Source organism: Moschus berezovskii, chromosome 7, assembly GCF_049115385.1.
Source record: "Moschus berezovskii isolate FMDL1 chromosome 7, NW_MosBer_1.0, whole genome shotgun sequence".
NCBI lineage: Eukaryota > Metazoa > Chordata > Mammalia > Artiodactyla > Moschidae > Moschus > Moschus berezovskii.
Window position 1 is genome coordinate 68392374 of NC_142466.1, and position 24968 is coordinate 68417341.

At 45.6% G+C, this 24968-nt stretch overlaps 1 protein-coding gene across 4 annotated transcripts in view; it reads right to left on the minus strand.

Annotated features, from left to right (window-relative positions):
• PAX5 (paired box 5) overlaps positions 1 to 24968 on the minus strand; it is a 187323-nt gene that overhangs the window by 94269 nt on the left and 68086 nt on the right. The window lies entirely within an intron of this gene.

Here is a 24968-nt window from a genome sequence, read left to right on the forward strand (position 1 = left end):
TCCGAGATGTTCTACTCCTTCCAGACCATCACGGCCCACTTGAGGCAATTGTGCTGGTCTCTCTCTCTCAATTTTCCCATTACTGGGAGTAAGTACTGTTGGGACTCTGTAATAGCCCGACTGCAGCCCATATCAATAACAGATGAGGTTTAATCGTCCAACACAAAAATTATTTAGGCGCCGTAAGGACATTCAATGTCATTTGCATAATGGCATTTCTATCACACGCACCTAACCCGTCTTGCATAAACAAGGCCTTGGGACCATAAATAATAATAAATCATGACGTCTGCACGCCTCTTGCAGTAATAGGAGCCACTCTTTGTGGAAATTATTTCAGCAGGAAATGGGCACTGTAATTTTAAAGACATGTGGTGCGGGGAGGTGCGGTAAATCACGCCTGCGCACGATCCCTGGGAGCAGCCGGGGCCCTGCCCAGAGCCTACAGTGACATCCCAGGGTGACAGGAGGAGGGGGACACAGGACGCACCACTGTCCCAGTAAACTGTAAGAGGGCGGGATGCACAGAGCCCAGTGCGGGGAGAATTGGGGCTTTGGACCTGGAGAAGCGCCCAGGCCTCAAGTCAGAAACTATCTTTGTTCTAGCAGAATGGAAGCTCCATGAGGGCAGTGATCATCAGTTTTGTCCTGAGCAGGTGCTCAGGAAATATCCAAAAGACATGCAATGAGAGGAGACAATCCTTAGCTCAGGTAGGGAGTGGATGACAAGAGCCTGAAAATAGGTTAAGGTGAGATAAATGGAGACACAGACCCAGGGGAATTAAGAAAGGAAAGGGCATAGAAGCATAGGTACCGCTGATCTGTGAGCGATAGAGTGAAAATGTCCAATAAACTCTAAGCTGTATTGCAAGGCAGCTGTGAGCTACTGGAAAGGCGCAGATGAGGGATGGTGAATGGAGCAAAGTGTGAGCCTGCAGGTTCTGGACGCAGACACAGCTGGATGAGAATCCCAACTCCATGCATCTCAGACTGGCTGCCTCACCCCTCTAAGCCCCAACTTCCTCATCGGCTAGACAGCATAATACCTGTACAAGCAGCCCTCCTTATCTGTGAGTCCTGCATCCACGGATACAGAGGACCAACTGCAGGGACTTGAGAGTCCCTGGATCTTAGCATTTGGAGGCAACCTGGATCCAATGCCCTGGGGATAGGATACCAAGGGATGACTGTACTCAGCTCACAGTGTTCTGAGGGTTAAATGAGATAATGTGAGCAAAGTAACCAGTGCTTGGTGAAGCTTTGCCATTGTTATTATTGGTACAACTACTAATATTCTTCAAGAAACAACAGGAGAGAATTCAGGTACAGTTCTGCCTCTTACCGGTTGCAGGCCTCAGCTACCTCTGATCTCTCCAAGAAGAGCATGATAAAATGACCTCTACCTACCTCCCAGAGCTGCTATGACAGCTCTGAAACAAGGCAGCTGTGAAGCTCCTTGTTAGTATAACATGCTGTCTGCACAAGAAGGATGAATATCAACATTCCTTATGAGTCCAAGCAAAGAACATGGGGGAGGGGTCCCTACACCTGCCCCCGTCATCTCCAGCCATCCCTGGCAGCACCCTCAAAAGTTTACGCTTTCCAGAAAAGTCCTGATAGGATATACCCTAAGGCAACCACAGTGTTGCCTCTGAGAGGGAGAAGAAGGGACTGAGAATGGAACTGTTATTAACAGTTTAAGTCTTATCTGTAATGTGTTAATTTTACTGGAAGAGAAGTACTACTTGTATCACTGGGATTTTGAAAGCTGATGGAGTTCCATACCTCTAACGGCCTGGCTCACCCTATTCCCTTCACTGGAATACATGAGGATGGAACAGCAACAAGGAGCTAACCCAGGGATTTAACAACAACCACACTCTTCACCCAAAGGAACTGAGAGAAACAATATGATGTAATTTCTCCGTCCAGCCTGCCTTGCCAGACTGGGAGGCCTGGGCCGTGTGCTGTGCTATATGGGGAAAGATGTAAATTTCAGACCCCAACAGTCTCTTGGGGGGTAGTTGGCTCTGGCACCTAAAATGCCACCTTCAGCTTACACACTGACCTCACACTTGCCAAAATAAGAAAACCACTCAGAGCCAAATGAAGTCTGGAGTTCAGTTATTAGTCTTGTACCAACGTAAGTTTCTTAGTTTTGACAAGTGGATTGTGGTTATATGACGTTAACTATAGGGGAACTGGGTGAGAAGCATGTGGGAACTTTCTATACTATCTTTGCAACTTTTCTGTAAATTTAAAATTGCTCCAAAAAAAGATATATGTAAAAATTAAAAAAGGAGAAGCAGCCAGACTTCACTCATAACAAGAGAAGAGCCCATTAAAACCATAATGTACCCTTTTTCATCTATCAGATTAGCAATGATTCAAGGGGCTGGTCCTCCACTGGGAGGGAGCTCTTGGGGAAAACAGGTCTTCTCATTTCAGGGAGAAATGTCTTTGGAGAGCAAGGTCTCTATCTTTCAAAATTCACAATGCACACACACTGGTCCAGCCATTCCACTTCTGGGAGTTTATCCTACAGGTATAGTCTCACACGGACAATGATGCTCACTGCAACCTCTCAAAATGTTTTTAAAATTTTTATTCATCTGTTTTGGCCACCCCCTGAGGCTTGCCAGATCTTGGTTCCCTAACTAGGCATGACCGGGGATCAAACCTATGTCCCCTGCAGTGGAAACATGAAGTCCTAACCACTGGACCTCCAGGGAATTCCCACTGCAGAGTTTTTTTGAAAAATAAAAAGGTTGGAAGCCACCAACAGAAGCCTTGTTAAATAACATATGATACCCCATATAATGGAATACTATGTAACTGCTAAAAAGAATGAAGCAGCAGTCTATCCATACAGAACAATCATCAGTATTGTTAATGGAAAAGAACAAAAATGGAACAATGAGAGGGGAGGACTATATATATATATATATATATACATACACATCTACATAAATACACATATATATATATCTTACCCTCATCAAAGTATTGTATGTAAATATCTAAAGAACAGAGAAGCAACTGCTAATAGTGGCTGCCTCCCAAGAGAGGAACTAGGTGGCAGGGAGAAAAGGAGCCAGGAGGAGACTTTACTGTATCCATATACATTTGGTATTGTCTGAAATTTTTACCAGTTGCATGTATTACCTATAAACTTTTTTTCGAATAAAATAAAAAGTGTTGGTCAGGTAAGTGGCAATGAGCACGTGCTGCCTCATGGCTCTGCCCATGGGCCCCTCAGGCCCCCATCTGTCTTAAACGGTGCCCTGCATACTTCTGTATCACCCAGCCTGCCTGGCACGAGTCTCTGGGCAACAAACTCAGCAACTGGCGACTGGATGCATGAACTCCTGGGACTCCTGTGTCTGCCTGTGTGTCTAAAACCTTGGTCCCACTCCTCCGCTCAGGGAAGGACTGAGGCCCTTATGCATCAGACCTGCAGGGGCATACAGCATCTGAGCTAGAAGGGGCATGGGGTATCCTCTTTCATCAGTTTTCAGTGGGAAGTTGAGGCTTGATGTGGGAAGAAACTTGCTCAAGGGGACACTGTAGGGAAGTAGGCTGGCCCAAATCAGAGCTCAGGTTTCAGGAAAAGTAGCACTTTCAGCTCAAGCAGGATTGAAACAAGTTTCTTTTTCTGGCTCTCAACCGTTTCACTGGCAAGATGGGAATAAGACTGTCTGTCTGCCCTTTGTATTCCAAAAGGGTGAAGAGGAATCAACCAAGGTCACAGGTAGGAAAGCAGTCAAGAAACTTCTCAGCACCTTCCATGGACAGAAACCTCTGCTGATGTGCTAGGTGGGCCTTGAAGAAGATCCAGCATGGGTACATTTACACACCCCTGCTAGGGTGCCAGGTTGAGCTTAGATGCTGAGACAGCTTTTATGTTGCACTTTGCTCCAACTCAGTCAGAGAGGTACTGTCACTTTTTACTCTTCCTTTGTGCAGATTCAGAAACTAAGGCACAAGGAGAGGAAGTGAATTTCCCATGTCCAATTAACAGAACTGTAACCTAGATCATGCAGTTACAAATACTAATATTGGAGGCAGAACTCTTAGCAGAGATGCTGCTAGCAGTAGTGGAAGCTGGTATTTTCCCCGAAGTGCAATGGGGGCACAGGAGTGCCAGTTGCCATGAAAGGCCATGGCCAACAGGCAGGAAGGCTCTCGTGGCAGGTCAGCTACCTTCAGCACAGCCGATTCTACCCCAGACTCGGTCCTAGCCACTCAACAGAGATCCTTCTCTCCCAAGCAGCCTCCTGTGTACCCAGCCCTCAGTTCTCCCATCCAGAACCTCTCCTGTCCTTGGACTTACTCTCCTCTAGCACTCACCCCAACTCAGCCAGACCCACATGTTCTTCTTCAGCTCAGCTGCACCACCCCCACCTGAACCGCTTCACAACCTTGTTTTCCCATTCCCTGTGACATGAACGGGATCACCTTGTCTGGTGGCTATCTGGTCTGTCTGCAGGATGACTGAATGAATATACCTCTCCAGCGACACTGCTGAGGTGAGTGTGGTTCCAGAGGGGAGCACTGGCAGAGAAGCAGGGGTGTCTCAGGTGCCCAGATCCTTCCCAGTGTCAACTGGCTGGCTCCTAGCATCCCACAGGCATTAGCTCCAATCCATTTCCCATCCTTTCCTATCCCTCATTTTAAATGTCTAAGCTCAGCCTCCAAAACACAAGCCTGGAGTTTTACCACCCAGCATTTCTTTTGAAATTCAGAACTTCTTGGTAAGATCAAGTTGATCTTACTCGCTTACTTCAACTCTACTGAAGACAATGCTGAGGATTTATGGATTAGTTTGACATTCACACATATACACAAAAGCCACATCTTTGCAAGCTATGTAATACCCAAAAAGAAGGCCTAGGGATCTCTGTAAAAGGATGCAAAGTAAAATAATACTGCAAGAGAATTTTCATAATAAAATCAGAAAAGATACATGAAAGACTTTGAGAAGAATAAACGAGCATTCAAACAAGTGTGCCTATTAGCGATTACTGTATTAACTTTATTTATTCATTCACTTGTTCTTTCATACTTCATCACTTTTCAGAAAAGGTTTAAGGCAGCTCACAGTGGAGCAAAAAAAAAAAAAAAGAATACAAGGAGGCGGGGAAAGGCAGAAAGGAAAGCAAGAGGCAAGTATAGAATGGAACCAATGATAGTCAACTGGAGCCACCAGAGACCATGTAAGACCTGTTTGAGCGGGCTCTGCACTGCACAGGGAGCCGTGTGGAAACCTCACATAGTCTTATAAAGCAAGTACTCATCATCCCCATTTTGTAGATGAAAAAACTGAGGTTTAGCAAGGCCAAGGAACCTGCCCAATGCCATGCAGCTGGTAGATGACAGAGCTGGGACTGAACCCAGGCAGTCTGGTTCCAGAACCCACACTCTGAAATACAACACGATCCACACCATCAAAGTCAAGACTGGGGCTAGAGACTTAGGAACTTGCTAGGGAAGGGACCACGTCTGGCCCTCCCCTAAATACTTTTCCCTCTGAGTCGAATAACAATGGGAAGCTTTTTGATTCTAACAAGTGGCAGGAGGGAAGCTCCTCTATGCTCCGCAGTTCAGTATAGCCCCACTTGGGAGTTGACATTCTCTTATGAAAACTGAGGGGCCCGGTAGGAACCTGGGGCTGAAGCTTCAGCGATCAGCAGAAGAGCTGCCTGCCACAGGGACAGGAACTTCCTTGGAAAATTGTTTTGGGTCCACTTCAACACACCGATATAGAGATGTGTGAGACCCCAGAGTTCTCCATTTAGCGCTGTCACAAGAGTTGTGTCCCAGAAGGTGTTCGGGGCAGATATAGTCCCTCCCATCTCTGTCATTAAAAAACAAAAGAAACAAAACTCCCTTTGGACAACTAGCTTTGATCAATGCCACTTCTAATACCTTCTGGGATGAAATCTGTCTCAAGAAAACCAAAGCAAGTAGCTTGTGAAAAGGGATTGCTATTTACAAATCTGTTCGAATATGGGAAACAGGTCCTAAAAACAGTAACTTTTATTTTAGAATAATTGGCCCACAGCCTTTCTTACTGAAAATTTTAGATCAGCTGGTCCAACTGTTTAGGTCACTCTTGAGTGAGATAGAAGAGCCTGTCTATAATCCCAGCACCACCATGGGGTGCGAGGCCTTGGGAAACTTACTGAGTCATTTTCTTCCTCAGTTTCCTCATCTATAAAATTACAAGAACAGGGACTTCTCTGGCAATCCAGTGGTTAAGACTTTGCCTTCCAATGCACAGGGTGCAGGCTCAATCGCTGGATGGGGAACTAAGATCCCACATGCCTCACAGCCAAAAGACCAAAACATTAAAAAAAAAAAAAGAAGAAGAAGAAGAAGCAATATTGTAATAAATTCAATAAACACTTGAAAAATGGTCCACATAAAAAAAATTTTAATTAAGATAATTAAAGTCCCCAATTCACAGGCCTGCTAAAGGAATAAAATGAGTCAACTGGATAACAGAAGGGAAAACAAGGTATTGGTGATATAGGGCACAGGCTCACCGGGCTCTTTGGGGTTAAAGTCCATTTAGGATATTAGGAAGTCACATGAGCTGCTAGATGTCCCCAGGAGACACTTGAGAATCTAGTTACCAATAAGCAAGTCCCCAAAGAATCTGAAAGCTCCACAGCCTACTTTCTGCATGTCAGTTCCTAACCTCCCAAACCACAAAGAATAAATGATGTCAGCTATGCCGAGAGCCAAAACAGGAGGGAAATGGTTACCTAACTATCCCTTCCAAAGAGGATCAGAAGCCCAGGAAAAGATTAGTAGCCAGAGAATCTACAGGGCTGTCCCCAGGGCACAGAGAGCACAGGCTTTCTCCAGATTTACTCCATAGGCTATAATTTAACGCCCAGGAGCTGTTCATAAGGGGATGAGTTGAAAACAATCTGTAAAAATTAATACACCATCTCCTAAAGGAGTGTCCCACAGGGGAGCAATGCTCCCTTCCCACAGCTCCAGGTGCAGCCCCACCACCAGTCCTCATCCCCAACACCCAGAAGTGCGAAGTGCTGAAGTTGAAAAGATGTAAAAAATCTCACTGTAACCAAACCTCCTGCACATGTCTTCCCAGGCAAATGGAATGTAAACATTTTAAGCCTTGTTGTATATCAAGGAGCATCCCTTCAGTTTCCTCATCTTTTAAATGAGGAAAATCAATACCAAGCTGGAAGGGTTTGTTATGAGAATTAAATGAGATAATACAAAGTATTGAACCACATGCACTGTCCAGATATTATATTATTATTATACATGTGTCTGCTCAGTTGTTCAGTCATGTCCAACTTTTTGCAACCCCATGGACTGTAGCCTTCCAGGCTCCTCTGACCATGGGTATTCTCCAGGCAAGAATACCGGAGTGGGTTGTCATTCCCTCCTCCAGGAGATCTTCCTGACCCAGGGATGGAAACTGCATCTCCTGCATTGGCAGGTGGATTCTTTACCACTGTGACACCTGGGAAGCTATATTATATTACATATGATTATACTGCAGTGTGTGTGTATGTGTTTTAAGATGGGCTTTTCAGAATCATCAAATCCAGCCTGCATGTTCTGGGCGCCTGAAACTTCTCCCCCTTCCCTAGGCTATATATGCACAAGGCTCTTCCTTTCCTCCCAGCACCGTATTACTCATCTTCCTCCCCACCTGCTTCCTGGGCAGCCCCCATGAGCCTTGTCTGCATCATTCAGGCAATCTCTGAGGATGTCAATAACAAGGATAAATACATCTATTGAGGTTTCCCATGTACCAAGAACTGTCCAAGACTTTACACACATGAGCCTCCTGTTCTGTCCTCACACTAACTCTGTTTGAGGCACACTAGCATCCCCATCTTCCTCTTGTGGATGGGAAAACTGAGGCTCAGTGAGGTTGGGCAACTTGCTCAGGATCACACACCCAGCTTCAGAAACCAGGTGAACTGCAGAGCCCTGACTCTGAAGCACCTTACCTGTGGCCAGCACGGGTGACCAGTGCAGTGCTGCCTGAGCCTCCAGACAGGCTGAGCACAATGGGGCATGGCAGGCGCCTCCGAGAGCATGGTCACAGGCACCAGCTGTCCCAGTTCTCCTGTCAGGAGGGACATTCACAAACTCAGAAGTATCCCAGTCTGGGTTGGAATATCCTGTTCACCCTTCAAATCTGATCTAGGATTCTGGAGAATTCCTGTCCTCTGTAGTACCAAAAGGGAAATAGAAATCTGCTTGTTTGTAAGGGAAGGTTCTTCTAACACAACCCTAAAATTATTAATTTATTACGGAGATTTCTTAGCTCCTCAGGCAGAAGTTCTAAAAGTGATACAAATTGTTATTTTGATTACGTTAATAGGATTTTCCCCTCAGCCTAAGCTCATTTGCCTGTGTAATCTGTAGCTGGGCAAACAGTGAAAGCGGGGAACGCCTGGGGAGGAGAAAGTTCCCAGCAACTCCTAAGCGCAGACGTTCTGCCACTGACTCTGGTCTTTCTGTCACCCCTCCCACCCGACAGTCCCCGCTCTGTGCCTCCTCTCACAGCCCCCTCCTGTCTGTCCAGCCTGGCTTCTTTCCCACCACGACCCTGACTCTCTACTCTGTGGAATCTCAGCTGTGACGAATGCTCCTTGATAATAATAACAACAACAATCATAGAAGTAACATTAATCTAGTGTCTCTTATGAGCTGGATGCTCTGCTGAGCCCTTTTCTATGTTCATCTCGCTTAATCTGTACAGCCCAAATGACACAAGAACTATTATTATCCCATGATAGGAGAAAACCGAGGTGAAAGTACTGGCAAAGTCAAGTGAGTTTAACCAGTAACTTTGCACACACAGGAAGAAAAGCTCATGTCTGTCTAAGTGACAGTGCCCAGCAAGCTCAGGTCCAGGGATAAAGAATCACCCAGGTCCTAGAGGTAAGCCTGCCATCACACATGACCCCATCTCCCCAGGCTCAAAAGTAACATAAAGGGTTGTGAAGTCCCAAGCAGCTGCTTCGGAAGCCTGTGTTCTTAATCCCACCTGCAGAGGTGGGTCCCTGACTTCTTTCCCAGTGGAAAGCGGGCCTCTCCACTTGCCCCGGGAATTTCTGGGCAAGGTAGAGGGGTCTGCACACTCACTGTGCCCCAGCACCGATCCCAGGGCTCTGCTCCCCAACAGCATCCTGTCACACCATCTCTTCCTGAGAACCCCACAAGTCAGCCCAGGCCAGTCCCTCCATATTGTTAGTGGACAGCTTGCACCCCTCCTGACAGGTGCCTCCTTCTTAGGGCCCTCCCACTGTCATCTTCACCTGCCCTTGACCTCACTGAGCATCCTCTCTGACTCTATTGGTCCTTCTCTCCATCCCCCTGCCCAGCCCCATGGATGGCCACAGGAAGGACCTTATCCTGTCATTTAGAACCAGTCTGCCTCCAAGACCTCACCCCCTAAGCTCCTGCGGATTACAGCCTCTCACCATCTTCCTTTCACATTCTCATGCTGATAAGCCAGCTCTTGTCAGAAACCTGTAGAAATTACAACAGGTGGATAAAGTTATCTGCCCTTTTGGTGGCCAAAAACAATTATCCCATCACCAATTCCCTTACCCCAACCCTGGAATTGTCCATGCGTGCTAAGTCGCTTCAGTCATGTCTGACTCTTTGTGACCCTATGAACCATAGCCCGCCAGGCTCCTCTGTCCATGGGATTCTCCAGGAAAGAATACCAGAGTGGGTTGCCATGCCCTCCTCCAGGGCAGTTTCCTGACCCAGGGATCGAACCTGCATCTCATACGTCTCCTACATTGGCAGGCAGGTTCTTTATCACTAGTGCCCCTGGGAAGTGAAAGTGTTAGTTGCTCAGTCATGTTCAACTCTTTGCAACCCAATGGACTGTATCCTCTGTCCATGGGATTTCCCAAGCATGAATACTGGAGTGCGTTGCCATGCCTCCTCCAGGGGATCTTGCCAAACCAGAGATCGAACCTGGGGCTGTCTGCATTGCAGGTAGATTCTTTACTGTCTGAGTCAACAGGGAAGCCCCTTGAATTGTCCATATCCTTTTAAAAGCAATGACACTGAGTTGGTCTATGTGATAGTCTTCAATAAATTCATTGTTTTGTTTCACAGCCAAGACATCAGGAAAGGATCAATAAATCCATCTTTTTTTTCCAAAAGAGAAGAGAGAAAAGACAAACCCATCTGTCACAGGGTGCCAAAGCTCAGAACTGGCAGAGACCCTAGTGGTCATTTCTTTCAAATCCCTCCCCTCGCAAGCTTGAAGACTTCCCTCAGCCTTCTTCCTAAGAGGCCACACTACCAAGGCCAGACACTCCCAGGAACAGGAAACCCACAGCCAATCCACATGTGTGCAGTTCTGCCTGTTTGGAAAGTTTCTTTCGACTGAGTTGAAAGCTGCCTCTCTCTAATTCCCACTAGGTCCCAGGTCTGCCAACTGGAGGCACAAATGAGTCTGCTCCTTCTCCATGGGAGCCCCTCTGAGATCAGATTCTACTCTTGTGTATCCAGTGCATGCTCAGTCACTTCAGTTGTGTCCGACTCTCTGCAACCCCATGGGCCATGGCCCGCCAGGCTGCTCTGTCCATGGGATTCTCCAGGCAAGAATACTGGAGTGGGTTGTGATTTCCTTCTCCAGTGATAAAGTATGAAGTTAGTGAAGTGAGTGAAGTCGCTCAGTCGTAACCGACTCTTTATGACCCCATGGACTGCAGCCCACCAGGCTCCCTTGTCCATGGGATTTTTCAGGCAAGAGTACTGGAGTGGGTTGCCATTGCCTTTTCCAGTGATTCCAATGAGTTTTCCCTTTTCCAGGCACGTTCCACTTCTTCCACAAGTGCCTCACAAGACAGGTTTGGTGGTGGTGTAAGCTGGATAAATGGTGGTTCAAGGCACAGGCCCTGAACTCTGCCTGGCTTCAAGATCTGGCTCTAAATATTTCTACTTATGGATCTTCGGACAAGTTGTACTCTCTCCACTCAGTTTCCTCATCTGTAAAATGGGAATAATTTCCCACCACTTATAGAGCATCAAGTAAAGAACTTCATAAAGAGTTTAGCACAGATTCCTGGCACACACTAAGTGCTTAGTAAATGTTAGAGGTGTAATCCCTTCCCCAACCTGTTCATCTCCTCTGGTCATCTTCCAGTTAGTCAGCATCCTTCTTAAGAGGAGGCACTCACCTGGAATCCCACATTACAGGTGTGGCCTGACCAACACAGAATAGTTTACACTCACTGGCAGCCACATGACTAAGTTCACAGACAACTAAAACCCCTAGATCTTTCTCACCAGTGCTTTGTTAATCTTCATGACCCCTTACTTGGTTTTCTGAAATCTTACTTTTATAACTATGAAGTTATTATTTGTGAAACCACTGAGCCATCCCTACACTGAGATATGCCCACTCCTGCTGTTGCAATAACTATTACACCCATACATACAAGCCTAGAAACTCTTCTTTCATTAGTTAACACTGGCACGCTGAGACATATTAAGCAACAAATAGGAACAGGGTCTCTCATTTCTATTTAGCATGATTCTGTGTTGCTTGAATCTTTTTTCAACATACATGTGTTACTTCTGCTTTACCAAATTGGAATCTACTCTGTGGCACTTTTACCGTCTATATTAAATTAATGCATTTAAAACTATGCATTTCCCTCTAAGTACCCCTTCAGCTTTATTGTGCAAGTTTTTATATGCAGTGCTGGGTTTTTGTTTTTGGTTGTTCAGTTCTAATATTTTGTAATTTCCATTAGGATTTCTTTTCTGACCCAGGGATTTTTTTTTCCCAGAAAATTGCTTTTGATTTTTATCTTTCAAACTACAGAAGGCTGGAAACCATAACTTGCTTTGGCCTATTAATTTGTAACTTCAGTGCACTGCAATCAAAGCCCATGATTTATGACATGGATTTGGGGTATTGCTGACATTGGTTTTCACAAGCAGCACACAGTCCATTTCTGTGTGTTCTTTGTGGGTGTGTGAAAAGCACATATACTCTCAAATTGTTGGTTTTCATTCATCTATTTGATCTAACTTGTTAATCATGTTGTGCAAAACTTACGAATGTCTCTGCTAATTTTTTGTCAATTTGATCTATCCATTAATAAGAGGGGTATGGTAAAGTCTCCAGAAAATATTATGGGATGTTTCCCCTTGTTCATCGATAATTTTTGCTTTATATGTTTTGAGATTCTGTTGCTTAGAATATACAGGTTCAGGATTTTTATATTTTCCTGTGAATTTTCTTATCATTGAGTAATGGTCCTCTTTGTCTTTAAGGATACACTGGGCTTTAATTTCATCTGAGAGGGGTAGTACTCTATCATATTTTATTTAGTTTTCCTATCTCCTTACTTGAAGCCTTCTAGTACCATTTTGTTTTAGGTTATTCCTATAAGCAGCATATTTCTGAGTTTTAGTTATTTTTCATATCCTCTGTATTATCTAGCAAATTCAATCTATTCATATTTATTGGGGCTGCTCAAATATTTTTATTTATTTCTACCATCTACTACTTAATTTTGTATTTTTAATCGTCCAAGCTTCTTCTTTGCTTTTTCCTTCCTCCCCCCTGTTTTCTCTTGGACTCACTGATACTTTATATATCTCCTTGCCTCCTCTCGTTTGGAAGTTATACATTCCATTGTTATGGCTTTAATGATGACCTTTAATTTGTTTACCTGCATCCCTGACATAACCAGATTCACAGTTTATCAATATATTTGTCCTCCAGCTGAGTAATACTAGGGTCTTAGAATTTTCAACTCAGAGCAGCACACTCCCAACCTCATATATATTATTATTTTCTTTTTTCACTGTTTTTAAATCCCCCAAACCAGCCATTATGTTTATTGTTGTTGTTTAGTCACTAAGTTGTGACCGACTCTTTTGCAACCGCAAGGACCATAGCCTGCCAGGCTCTTCTGTCCATGGGATTTTGCAGGTAAGAATACTGGAGTGGGTAACCATTTCCTTCTCTAGGGGGTCTTCCCGACCTAGGGATTGAACCTGTGTTCTCTGCATTGGCAGGCATTTTCTTTACCACTGAGCCACCAGGGAAGCCGACGCTTACAGACAATAGTTATTTAAATAATCCTTTGTATATCAATTATTTGATTATCATTGCTTCTTAATTGGGACTTAAATCTTATTCCTTCTTTCTGTATTTCATATCCTTCTCATAGGCAATATATATTAATAGTTGGGTCTTGTGAGCTTTTTTTAATGCACTCTGAAGTTCCTTTCTTTTAATGGGTATTCTTAGACCATTAATATTGAAAGCAATTATTGATATAATTGGATTAATATCTACCATGTTTGTAATTGTTTTCTATTTATTGAACTTGCTTTTTATTTCTTTTTTCCCTGCTTTTCTTCTTCCTTTTCTGGGTTTAATTAAATATGTCATATGAGTCCATTTTATCTGCTTAGCACTACTGAACTATATACTTAAATATGGTTAAGAGGGTAATTTTTGTATTATGTGTTTTTATCACAATTTTAAAAACATTTTTAAGTCAAAAAGATAGTTTTGGTCATTGTCCTAGAATTTTCAATATACATTTACAACTAATCTAACCTTCAAATAACACTGTACTTCTTAAATTGTAGTACAAGTCCCTTCTAACAGAGTATTTCCAATTCTCCCTTTTCGTCCCTGTGATTTGACTGTCATTCATTTCACTCATCCATATGTTATAATCATATGGATACATTGCTATGTTTTTGCTTTAAGCAATTTCCTTTAAGAAAATTTCAATTAAAACTAAGAAAAATCAAAGAATTTTTATCTTCATTTATTCCTTCTCTGACACCCCTCTTTTTTTTTTTTTTTTGCAGATCTGAGTTTCTGACCTGTATTATTTTCTTTCTCTCTAAAGAATTTTTTTTTTAACATTTCTTGCAAGACAGGTCTGCTGGTCATGAATTTTTGTTGACAGAAAATCTTCATTTTTCCTTCACTTTGGGGGCACAATTTCCCAAGGTATAGAGTTCTAGGTTGGTAGGTTTTTTGTTTCAGTGCTTAAAATATTTCACTCCACTCTCTTCCTGTTTGCATGGTTTCTGACATGAAATCTACCGTGATTCTTTAAGTAAGAATCCTTGTTCCTCTTTAAGTAAGGTGTTTTTTGTCCCTCTGGCTTCTTTCAAGGTTTTTCTTCATCTTATGTTTTCTGGTGTTTGATATTGTGATATTTTCACCTACTTCTTGACATTTTCTGAATTTCCCACATCTGTGGTTTGATCATCTGACATTAATTTTGGAAGATTCTTGGCCATTACTACTTCTCATTTTTCCTTCATTTTGGGGGTACAATTCTAGGTTGGTGAGTTCAGATGGTAAAGAATTCACCTGCAATGCAGGAGACCCAGGTTCAGTTCCTCAGTTGGGGAGATCCCCTGGAGAAGGGAATGGCTACCCACTCCAGTATTCTTGCCTGGAGAATTCCATGGACAGAGGAACCTGGCAGGCTATAGTCCACGGGGTCACAAAGAGTCGGACACGACTGAGCAACTAACACTTCAAATACTTCTTCATTCTCTCTTCTCCCTCTGGTATTCCAATTATGCATATGTTATTCCTCTCAAATATTGTCCCAAAATTCTTGGATCATGTTCTATTCTAGATTTCGGTTTGTGCCTTTGCTCTTTCATTCTTTTTTCTTTTACATTTCAGTTTGAGAAGTTTCTATTGACACATCTTCAAGTTTACTGACGCCTTACTTGACTAGGTCCAATCTATGGATGCACACGTCAAAGGTTTTCTTTATTTTTGTCACTGTATTTTTAAAATTTTTTCTAGAATTTCTGTTCAATTGTTTCTTAGAGTTTCCATCTCTCTGTTTACATTGCCAACATATTCTTTCATGCGATATCCTTTTTCCAGTAAATCCCTTAACATATCAATCATAGTTATTTTAAATTCCCTTTCTAGGGACTTTCCTGGTGGCCCAGGGGTTAAGAATCCACTTTGCAATGCAGGGTATGTGGGTTTAACCCCTGGTTGGGGAACTAAGATCTCACATGCCACAAAACAATTAAGCCCACTCACCGCAACTACTGAGCCTGCGCATCTCAATAAAAGATCCTGCATGATGCAATTAAGACCTGATGCAACCAAATAAATACTTTTTTTTAATCCCTATCTAAGAGATGGGAATACCAGACCACCTGACCTGCCCCTTGAGAAACCTGTATGCAGGTCAGGAAGCAACAGTTAGAACTGGACATGGAACAACAGACTGGTTCCAAATAGGAAAAGGAGCACGTCAAGGTTGTATATTGTCACCCTGCTTATTTAACTTATATGCAGAGTACATCATGAGGAACGCTGGGCTGGAAGAAGCACAAGCTGGAATCAAGATTGCCGGGAGAAATATCAATAACCTCAGATATGCAGATGACACCACCCTTATGGCAGAAAGTGAAGAGGAAACTCAAAGGCCTCTTGATGAAAGTGAAAGAGGAGAGTGAAAAGTTTGGCTTGAAGCTCAACATTCAGAAAACAAAGATCATGGCATCTGCTCCCATCACTTCATGGGAAATAGATTGAAAAACAGTGGAAACAGTGTCAGACTTTATTTTGGGGGGCTCCAAAATCACTGCAGATGCTGATTGCAGCCATGAAATTAAAAGATGCTTACTCCTTGGAAGGAAAGTTATGACCAACCTAGATAGCATATTGAAAAGCAGAGACATTACTTTGCCAACAAAGGTCCGTCTAGTCAAGGCTATGGTTTTTCCCGTGGTCATGTATGGATGTGAGAGTTGGACTGTGAAGAAAGCTGATCGCCGGAGAATTGATGCTTTTGAACTGTGGTGCTGGAGAAGACTCTTGAGAGTCCCTTGGACTGCAAGGAGATCCAACCAGTCCATTCTAGAGGAGATCAATCCTGGGTGTTCATTGGAGGGACTGATGCTAAAGCTGAAACTCCAATACTTTGGCCACCTCATGCAATGAGTTGACTCATTGGAAAAGAGTCTGATGCTAGGAGGGATTGGGGGTGGGAGGAGACGGGGATGACAGAGAATAAGATGGCTGGATGGCATCACCGACTCGATGGACATGAGTTTGGGTGAACTCCGGGAGTTGGTGATGGACAGGGAGGCCTGGCGTGCTGTGGTTCATGGGGTCGCAAAGAGTCGGACACGACTGAGTGACTGAACTGAACTGAACTGAATGATTCTAAAACCTGGGTCATCTGTCAAATTCTAAACTCTAATGGCTGAGTCTGATTCTGATGCTTACTTTTTCTCTTCAGTCCATGTTTTATTTTTCGTGCCTAACTTTTTGTTGAAAGTTGGACACGATAGTATTGAGTACAGAAACAGGTAAATAGGCCTTTAGCGTAAGGTTTTACATTAATCTGGTAGATCTCAGCTGTAACTCTCTGTATTGTCTTTCCAAATTTTGCAGTAGCTGCTTGCCCTGCAACCTTAATTCTCTGATGGGTCAAGAATAGTCGTTGCCATTCAGTTTGCTCAGCTTTATTTCTTGTTGCAAATATGGGAGTGGTGACTCCCAGGCTCTTTATACATCAGAGCGCAGACCAGAAGTCTCTCATATCCTTGTTACTGAAATACATTGTTTGGCAATTCACCAAGAGTGTATTAGCGGTAAACTCTCTTTTCGTCTGAAAATGTTTTCCTTCACTACTAAATGATCATTTATCTGAAGACAGGTCAATTGTTATTATCTCTTAACATTTGAAGATACTTTCTATTGCCATCTGACTTCTGCTGATGCTTTAAAAAGTGTCATCACTCCCATATTTGCAACAAGAAATAAAGCTGAGCAAACCGAATGACAACTATTCTCAACCCATCAGAGAATTAAGGTTGCATCTACTGCTGTTACTCTATGCCACACAGCACAGCACAGGCGGTCAATGTCACTAACATGGCACATCTGTAAAAATTTCTTGGATGAATGAATGAATAAATGAATCAAAGAACAACCCAGCAAAGCACTGGCAGCTCTTTGACAATTCACTTGTAATCTTTAAACCCCCACATACACAGAATTTGCCTGTCATTTAAAACAGTGGAACAGACAGGAAGAAAAAAATGTAAACAAGTCAAAATAAAAATAAGAGATGAATTCCCAATTTGTTTTATCTCTTACAGAATGTTAGAGCTAGAATGGATCTCAAGGATGAGCCAGTCTAATCTCCCACCCCAAAGGCAGAAACCATGACCCAGAAAGAAGTGACTGGTCTAAGAGCAGGCCACCATGAAAGCCCAAAGTCTTCCCAGCCTCAGACCTTCGTGCTGGCTGTTCCCTCTGCCTGAGACACTATTCCCACCACGCTTCCCTACCTTGAGCTCAAAGGTGCCATTCTCAGACAGACATTCCTGACCTCCCATCTCAATGAGGTCCACTTTTTCCTCTCAGCACACCCTGATCTGTCTGTTCTCCACACTCATCACACACTGTTATTATTTGTAATGGTACACTGCTTTTGCTGGCATAATTATTTTGTTAAAATCTGTTTCTCCATTGCCATTGGTAAATTCTGGGGACCATATCTGTCTTTGTGGCTGCTGTGTCCCCAGCACTTAGCACAGTACTTGGCACAGAGCAGGTGCTCCATAAATATTTGCTGAATGCAATCAATCAAGCATTCAGGAGATGTCTACACTTGCAGAGGTCAGGGGGTTGACTCTAGAAGACAGTCTACACCCACAAAAAGCAGAGATTGGAGAATGTGGCTTCTTGAAGATTATACTGCATATACTCTGTCTCATAGTTGATGTGAGCAAGAGTGCTGTGTGAGAGGTTTTGGGATTTTTTAGTGAGCAATTCCTTCATCTTCAATCATGCCTCACACTCTGCCAGACTCCCTGCAGGTGGTGGCCCCTGTGGGCAGGACACAGGTCTGTTTACTCCTCTTCTCCACTGCCTACCTCCTCGGGGTCTGGCCCTGAACCTCTGGACAGAGGATGCTGGGCACTGAGTATGGGTGGTGAGGACAGCAGCAGCCCCTGGTGTCTAGACTTCTGGTCCTGATGTCTTCACCAGAAACCCCAGCTCTGTCCTATGCACTGGAAGAGCTGGGCTCATCACTGGCTTCCCAAGACCTTGCAGCCGCCAGTCCTTTGCGGCGCTGAGTCACAGCCCCTGTGACTCAGGCCTTTCTGCCTGCCCTAGTGAGGACCCTGAGGGATCTCTCTCAGTGTCCCTGCCACGCTGCAACATGAAAGGTCTCCTTCTGTTGCCTCTCCTGTCCCTTCCCCTCTTCCCATCAGACCATCTCACTCTTCTTATGCTGGAATCATTCTTTCAAGTTGGAAGGACCCTGACTTTTAACTGCCTCAAGTCCTCAGTGGATCTTAAACTTCTAATACAGCATGTATGATTCTCCTTACATGCCTCCAGTGATGGGAAGCTCACTACTTCATAAGGAGGTCCACTCCACTATGAGAAAGCTTGGGCTATTAGAAAGTTCTCTTATCCTGTTTCCTTCCCTGCTTACATCCCTAAGTCTTCCCTTCTTCAGACCAAACAGTCCCAGTTTCTCCAGTCATCCCTTCGAGGAAAGGCTTTCTTTTTTAAATTAATTTATTTATTTTAATTGGAGGTCAATTACTTTACAATATTGTGGTGGTTTTTGCCATACACTGACATGAATCAGCCACAGGTGTACATGTGTCCCCCTGTCCCAAACCCCCCTTCCACTCCCTCCCCATCCCATCCCTCTGGGTTGTCCCAGTGCACCAGCTTTGAGAGACCTGTTTCATGCACCAAACTTGGACTGGTCATCTATTTTACATACAGTAATATACATGTTTCAATGCTATTCTCTCAAATCATCCCACCCTCGCCTTCTCCCACAGAGTCCAAAAGTCTGTTCTTTACATCTGTGTCTCTTTTGCTGTCTTGCATATAGGGTTGTCATTACCATCTTTCTAAATTCCATATATTTGTGTTAATATACTACATTGGTGTTTTTCTTTCTGGCTTACTTCACTCTGTATAACAGGCTCCAGTTGCATCCAACTCATTAGAACTGACTCAAATGTGTTCTTTTTTATAGCTGGGGGTGTTCATTGGAAGGACTGATGCTGAAGCTGATGCTCCAATACTTTGGCCACCTCATGCGAACAGTTGACTTACTGGAAAAGACTGATGCTGGGAAAGATTGGGGGCAGGAGGAGAAGGAGATGACAGAGAATGAGATGACTGGATGGCATCACCGACTTGATGGAGGTGAGTTTGAGTGAACTCTGGGAATTGCTGATGGACAGGGAGGCCTGGAGTGCTGTGATTCATGGGGTCGCAAAGAGTCGGACACGACTGAGCGACTGAACTGAACTGAATATTCCATTATGTATATGTACCACAATTTCCTCATCCATTCGTCTGCCGATGGACATCTAGGTTGCTTCCATGTCCTAGCTATTGTAAACAGTGCTTCAGTGAACACTGGGGTACACGTGTCTCTTTCAATTCTGGTTCAAGGAAAGACTTTCAACCTCCTCTTCTGAATAAACTCTATTCTGTCTGCAGTGGAGGAGCCTGGCCCTGAGCACAGCCTTGCAGTGCAAAGTGAGAGGAGCACAGCCAGTTCAGAGTGGAAGAGGACAGTCACTGCCCTGGCTTCGGCTCAGACATCCAGAGACCATGTTGGTTCGCCGGCAGCCCCAGCACTTCCTGATTCATGCAGAGCTCCCAGGGTGAGTAGATTGGACCCCCAGGTTGTGTCTCTAGGACACTGCCTGCCTGAAGAGTCCATGGGCAGCCTGATTGTGTTTAACTGTGGGGAATCCAGTGGCTACCAGTGTGAACTCTGGATCTGGTTTCCAACTTGGCTCCACACTTACTGTGTCCCTGTGGCTAAGTCACTGAACTGATCTCACCAAGCCTCAGCCATCCTGTCTGCACAGTGGGGATAATAGGAGTTTTGTGACTTTGTAATGAGATGGGGCTGGGACAGTTCTTCTCAGAATAGAGCCAGGTTCCTGGTAAGCAATGAATACAACAATTATTAACAGTAATGATTAGAACCCAGTGCATTCATGAGCTCAAACAAGAGGCAAGATAGCCTGGACTAAGTGGGTCAGTGAAGGGCTCCCAGGGCAGACAGGACTCCTGCTGGGCCTGGACAGCATAGATTTAGAAACAGACTGAAAGAATGTTCCATCCAGGGAAACTGTGAGCAGGAGTTTGGAGAATAACAGCACCAAGAAAGAATAATAACTGAAGTCCCTGCCTCACTCCAAGCTCAGAGCCATCCCTGGGGTTCCCACGCTTGGGCACGCATTCACACACACACACACACACCAGCCATCATCCATGGCCCCCTCACATAGGAGGAGCCCAACCCATGTGGAGCAGTGAGGGGTCAGGCCTGGCTGCAGCAGGGCACTGTGTAGGCAAGCAGAGGGCCATGGGGATGGTGAAGGGCCGGGATGAAGATAAAAAGCTGGGATTTAGATTTTGAGCAGTGGGAAACCACAAGGGCTATTATATAAGGATGAGCTTCAGGGAGAGAAAGTCACCAGTGCAGCAGGAACAGGGCAAGAGGCAGGAGCCCCACGGAAGTTTGCTTCCAGGAGAGCAGACTAGCCCAGGCCTCAGATTCTGGGCTCTTTGGGACACATTGTCTCCAAAGCAAAGCCAGACCTCCTCGCTGCCACCTGCCAGCCCTTTGGGGTTTAGGGCCATCCTGCTTCTCCAGCCCTGTTGTCTCTGACTTTCTTTCACTCAGCCCATATTCCAACCACTCAGCCTGGCCCGCAGTTCCCTGCTGTACTTCCACCCTCCACACCTTCATCCATGCTGCTCCTTCTGCCTAGAACACCCTCTTCAACCAACTCTACCTTCTCCACAGAGCTGCATTCTGCCCATCCCTCAAGGCACAGCATGAAAGACACCTCCTCCAGGAAGCCTTTCCCCATTCTTAGCCTGGCACACCTGTCTCCTGTCCCCGCTTCTCTCCCTACCTGCTCTCCTCCCAGAACTCCCTGAAGAAAGAAAACATGTCTGCCTCATCATTTCCTCACAGTCCCCAGCTCTTTTCCTGACTTAGGGAGAGTTCAAACCATCTCTGATGACCAGCTCAATTGTGCTCAGAAACACAAAACCAACCACTTCCCAGGAAGAGGATGCCCATACGAGCAGGCAACAATCAGCCCCAGGCCCACCAGCCTGGAGAAATGCCACCAAGCAGAGGGAAAAGCAGCTGATGGGAGCAGGAGGCATTCCTGGTGGCTTCTCTGTTAGCAAGGGACAGGACTTCTCCCGGTTTAACCCCTGTGACCTTTGAACTTCCTGGGAGGTCAGCAGCACGTCCCCCATCCCCAGCTGTCTTCCTGTCTCTGGCCCAATGGGAGGGAGGGCCCTGGGCCCGTTCCATTTTGTGCCCGTATTGATCTGTTGGCAGCAATGGGCTGGATAATTAGCCAGGAATTAGGGTTTCTATTACAGCCAGGAGGCTGCTCCAGCTGATTTATCACCTGAATAATTTACTGTGATTGAAAGGAAATTAAAATGAACTCCATTTGACAACTGTGAGCTTTTATGGGCTTTAGTGAAGGCTCAAAAGCCAGATTAATAGCCTAGTGTTGGTTAATAGTCTGCCGAGAGTAAATACGGCAGGCTGTGCTCAGAGGGTGGCCTTCCTGCCGTGGCCGGAGGAGGGACCAGCTCCCGCCAGCAGCGTGGCACCCATGACAGCGTCAACGTGAGTTTTACTGAAACACATTCCACTGTTCGAAACACACATGCATATACCACCCGCCCTTGTTTCTTTTTTTTTTTTTTTCTCTTCTCCAAGGTGATTTTTACTCACTCCACATGGAGGAAAAACAGAATTGCTTTTTCAATAACCATTTTGAAAAGGAAGTGTTTCATTGTCCTAGGAGTGTGTATACATTAACCCATTCTACCCAGGCACAAGGTTTTACTAAGTTCCTGTATAAAAGGAAGAAGCACGGATGCTTCCACCCAGGACAGATCTCGGCAGGAAGAGCAGCCAGGTGAGGGTGGGCTCTGAGCTTGTGGAAGTGACAGGCAGGACCCCAGCCTGGCCCTGAAGAAGTATACTCTTCCCGTGGCAGTTGGAGGCAGGGGGATTAAGGAAGATTTGACCACCCAAGCCTCTGGCAAGACTCTGAGGGTTCTAAGAATGACCAGTGGACTCTGGCTGCAAAAGGCCAGTTCTAAAAACCAGCCAATCAGAAAACTTGCTCCTAGAACTGTTTGAGGACACGGAGGCCCATATATCTGTCTTGCCCAAGGTAGACAAAAGATCTTGAGGTCACAGTCCAGCTGTGCAGCCTTGACAAATCCCAGAAGCCTGAAAACGGGGTGAACGGTCTGAAAAAAAATGTTCCAATCTGTAAAATGGGCTCACAAATCTTGCCCAGCCTGTGTAGCAGGCATTTACATGGAGAGTCTGATGAGAGGATGGATATGAAAGATCTCTGGAAACCATAGAGGATCGTGCATAGACAGGGAAGATCACTGCCACTACTGCTGGGCTGTGCTAGGTTGATGTCAAAATCACACTCTCTGCTGTCCGAGATACAGAAACTGAGGTCTGGCGTAAAAGTGACTTGCCCAGCTGGACAGAGGCTGGACTCAAGTCAGACACTCCCAGCTCCAAGGCCAGTAAATGTTCATCCTCCCCCCGCGAGCTGCCACTAGACCCTGGAGACCAGATCAGCTCACATTTGGAAGAGGGGCCGGCCTTGGTGGCCAGAGCTTTGGGCCCCCTCCTGACCACTGGGGCTCACGAGGCCAGGCTGCCAGCAGGTATGAGAAACCTGTACCCTTGATGCGCGTCCCTTCCCAGCCTGTGGCCCCTTGCTCGGCCAACATTTATCCAAAGTGACTGGGAGTGCAGAGCGAGGGTACGTCATTCATAGTCCAGTGCCTGTGTGCGTACCCGCGGCCCCGTGGTCTCACCTACTATCTCTCCTCATTATGGCCCATTACGGAAAGGTGAAGCAGATTAACCAGAAAGCACTGAGTCAGTCATTATCCCGCAGGCAGGCCCTGCCTCAGAGCCCACACAATCAGAGTCAGGCCCGCAGTGTGTCTGTGCCATTCTGAAGGACACGGCAAGGCCAGACTGCCAGGAACAGGGTTCCTCCTCCAAGGCCCATCTCTACACAGGCCTATTGACCTGTCCCCCGACGCCACTTCCTCCATAACAGCCTTCCTCCCTGGCTCCCTGCGGAGGCAACGTCTCTGTTCATCAGGGTCCACAGAACTCTCCCTCGCCTTGCAGGTTCTGAATCCACATCACATTGCCCCTGTGAGGCTGGGGGCTGAGCTAATGTCTGATTCATCTTGCCCTCCTGACTCTGGGTGCCCAGTACTGTGCCAGGGTCACAGCTACCATGTAAGATATATGCTGGATAAACGAGCAGATGAGCATCTGAGCAAGTGAGTCAATGGATACGTGGGTGGACTCCTTCAAAGCACGAAGCCCTATAGTCTGCCTGGGCTTCTAGGGCATTCCAAGCTGAATGAACCAGGATTAGATCTGTGTTTCTATGAGAATCACATGAAACACAGAGGAAAACATGATCCCTGACACCTAATGTCTGAATTAAGTAAATAAGAGCTTAGTAGAAATGCCAGAGATTTTGTGCAGAGGTCAGACAAACCCTATCCTTTCTGTGGGCCTCTAAGAAATGAGGAGATTGATAGCTTGCTTCTTTTTAGAGCCCTACTGGCTCTAAAATTATGTAATATTGTCAAAGATTACAAGATAACTTTTTTCCCAGATTCTGGAGAGAAAGGTAGGCTTCATCCAAGGAAGGTTCCAAGTTGAGTCCCTTTGCTTTCTCCTTATGGGGTCAGCTGGAATGCGGCTTTGGCCATCTCTCTGAAGGGCTCCGAGCAGTGGGACAGGCTACCTGTGATGGAAAGAGACACTTTTCCCTAGAGCCCAGGACCTAGAGTTTGTGAGACTAGCTCTGACCTGCACCTATGACTGTGTGATTCCTGGAGGAGGTGTCACTCAACTGCAGGAGAAAGACGGAAACGCTGAGCACTGTCTGTGAGACCAGGCCCGGCTACCCAGCATCTCCTCCTACCCTCCGCCAGTCCCTTCCCTGAAGCCCAGCCATACTTTCTCTCCTTCCTCACTCCTGCCACACTTCCTCTGGCCTCAGGGTCTCTGTATTCTTATTCCCTCTGCCAGTCAGTTCTCCCGACCACGTCCCTTCAGGGCTCAGTGGAAGCCACTGTGCCCTCCAGGCTGGATCAGCACCTGCTTTATGCCTTGAGAGAATCTCAGACGTCTCCTCCTCAGTGCCTAGCACATCTGTCATTCATGACCCTTTGAGTAATCCTTCTTTATTGTGATTCTTCCACACATCTGTAGTCTCCCTGAGGGCAGGTCCAAGCCTGTCTTGTTCACTCATGTACCTAGTGACTGGCTTTGTGCCTTGCATATAATAAACACTCATCAGTGTTTGTTAAGTGAATGCATAACTTGTTGGGTGAGTGAGTGAGTGAATGAAAGTAGCTCAGTCACGTCTGACTCTTTGCAACCCCAAGGCCAGGCTCCTCTGTCCACGGAATTCTCCTGGCAAGAATACTGAAGTGGGTATTCATTCTCTCCTCCAGGGAAACTTCTCCACCCTGGGACTGAACTCAGGTCTCCTGCAATTGCAGGCAGATTCTTTACCATCTGAACCACCAGGGAAGCCCAGACTTTTTGGATGACCTTAGGCCAAGCCTCTTTGCCTCACTAGGCCCCCAGTTTCCCCATCTGACAACACAGTAGCTAGATGGTCAGTGAGTGCCCTCCTAGGAACCACACAAAGACAGCCAGACTGTCACAGGATGGTGGTCCCTGGGGCCTTGCTCACTCCTCCCTGTCCAAGGTCCCCTCCGGCACCTCCTTCTCCACGGCAGCCTATCCTGAAGCTACACTGTTCGGGGTGACTCTTTGCGAAAACTTCAGAAGCCATCCTCT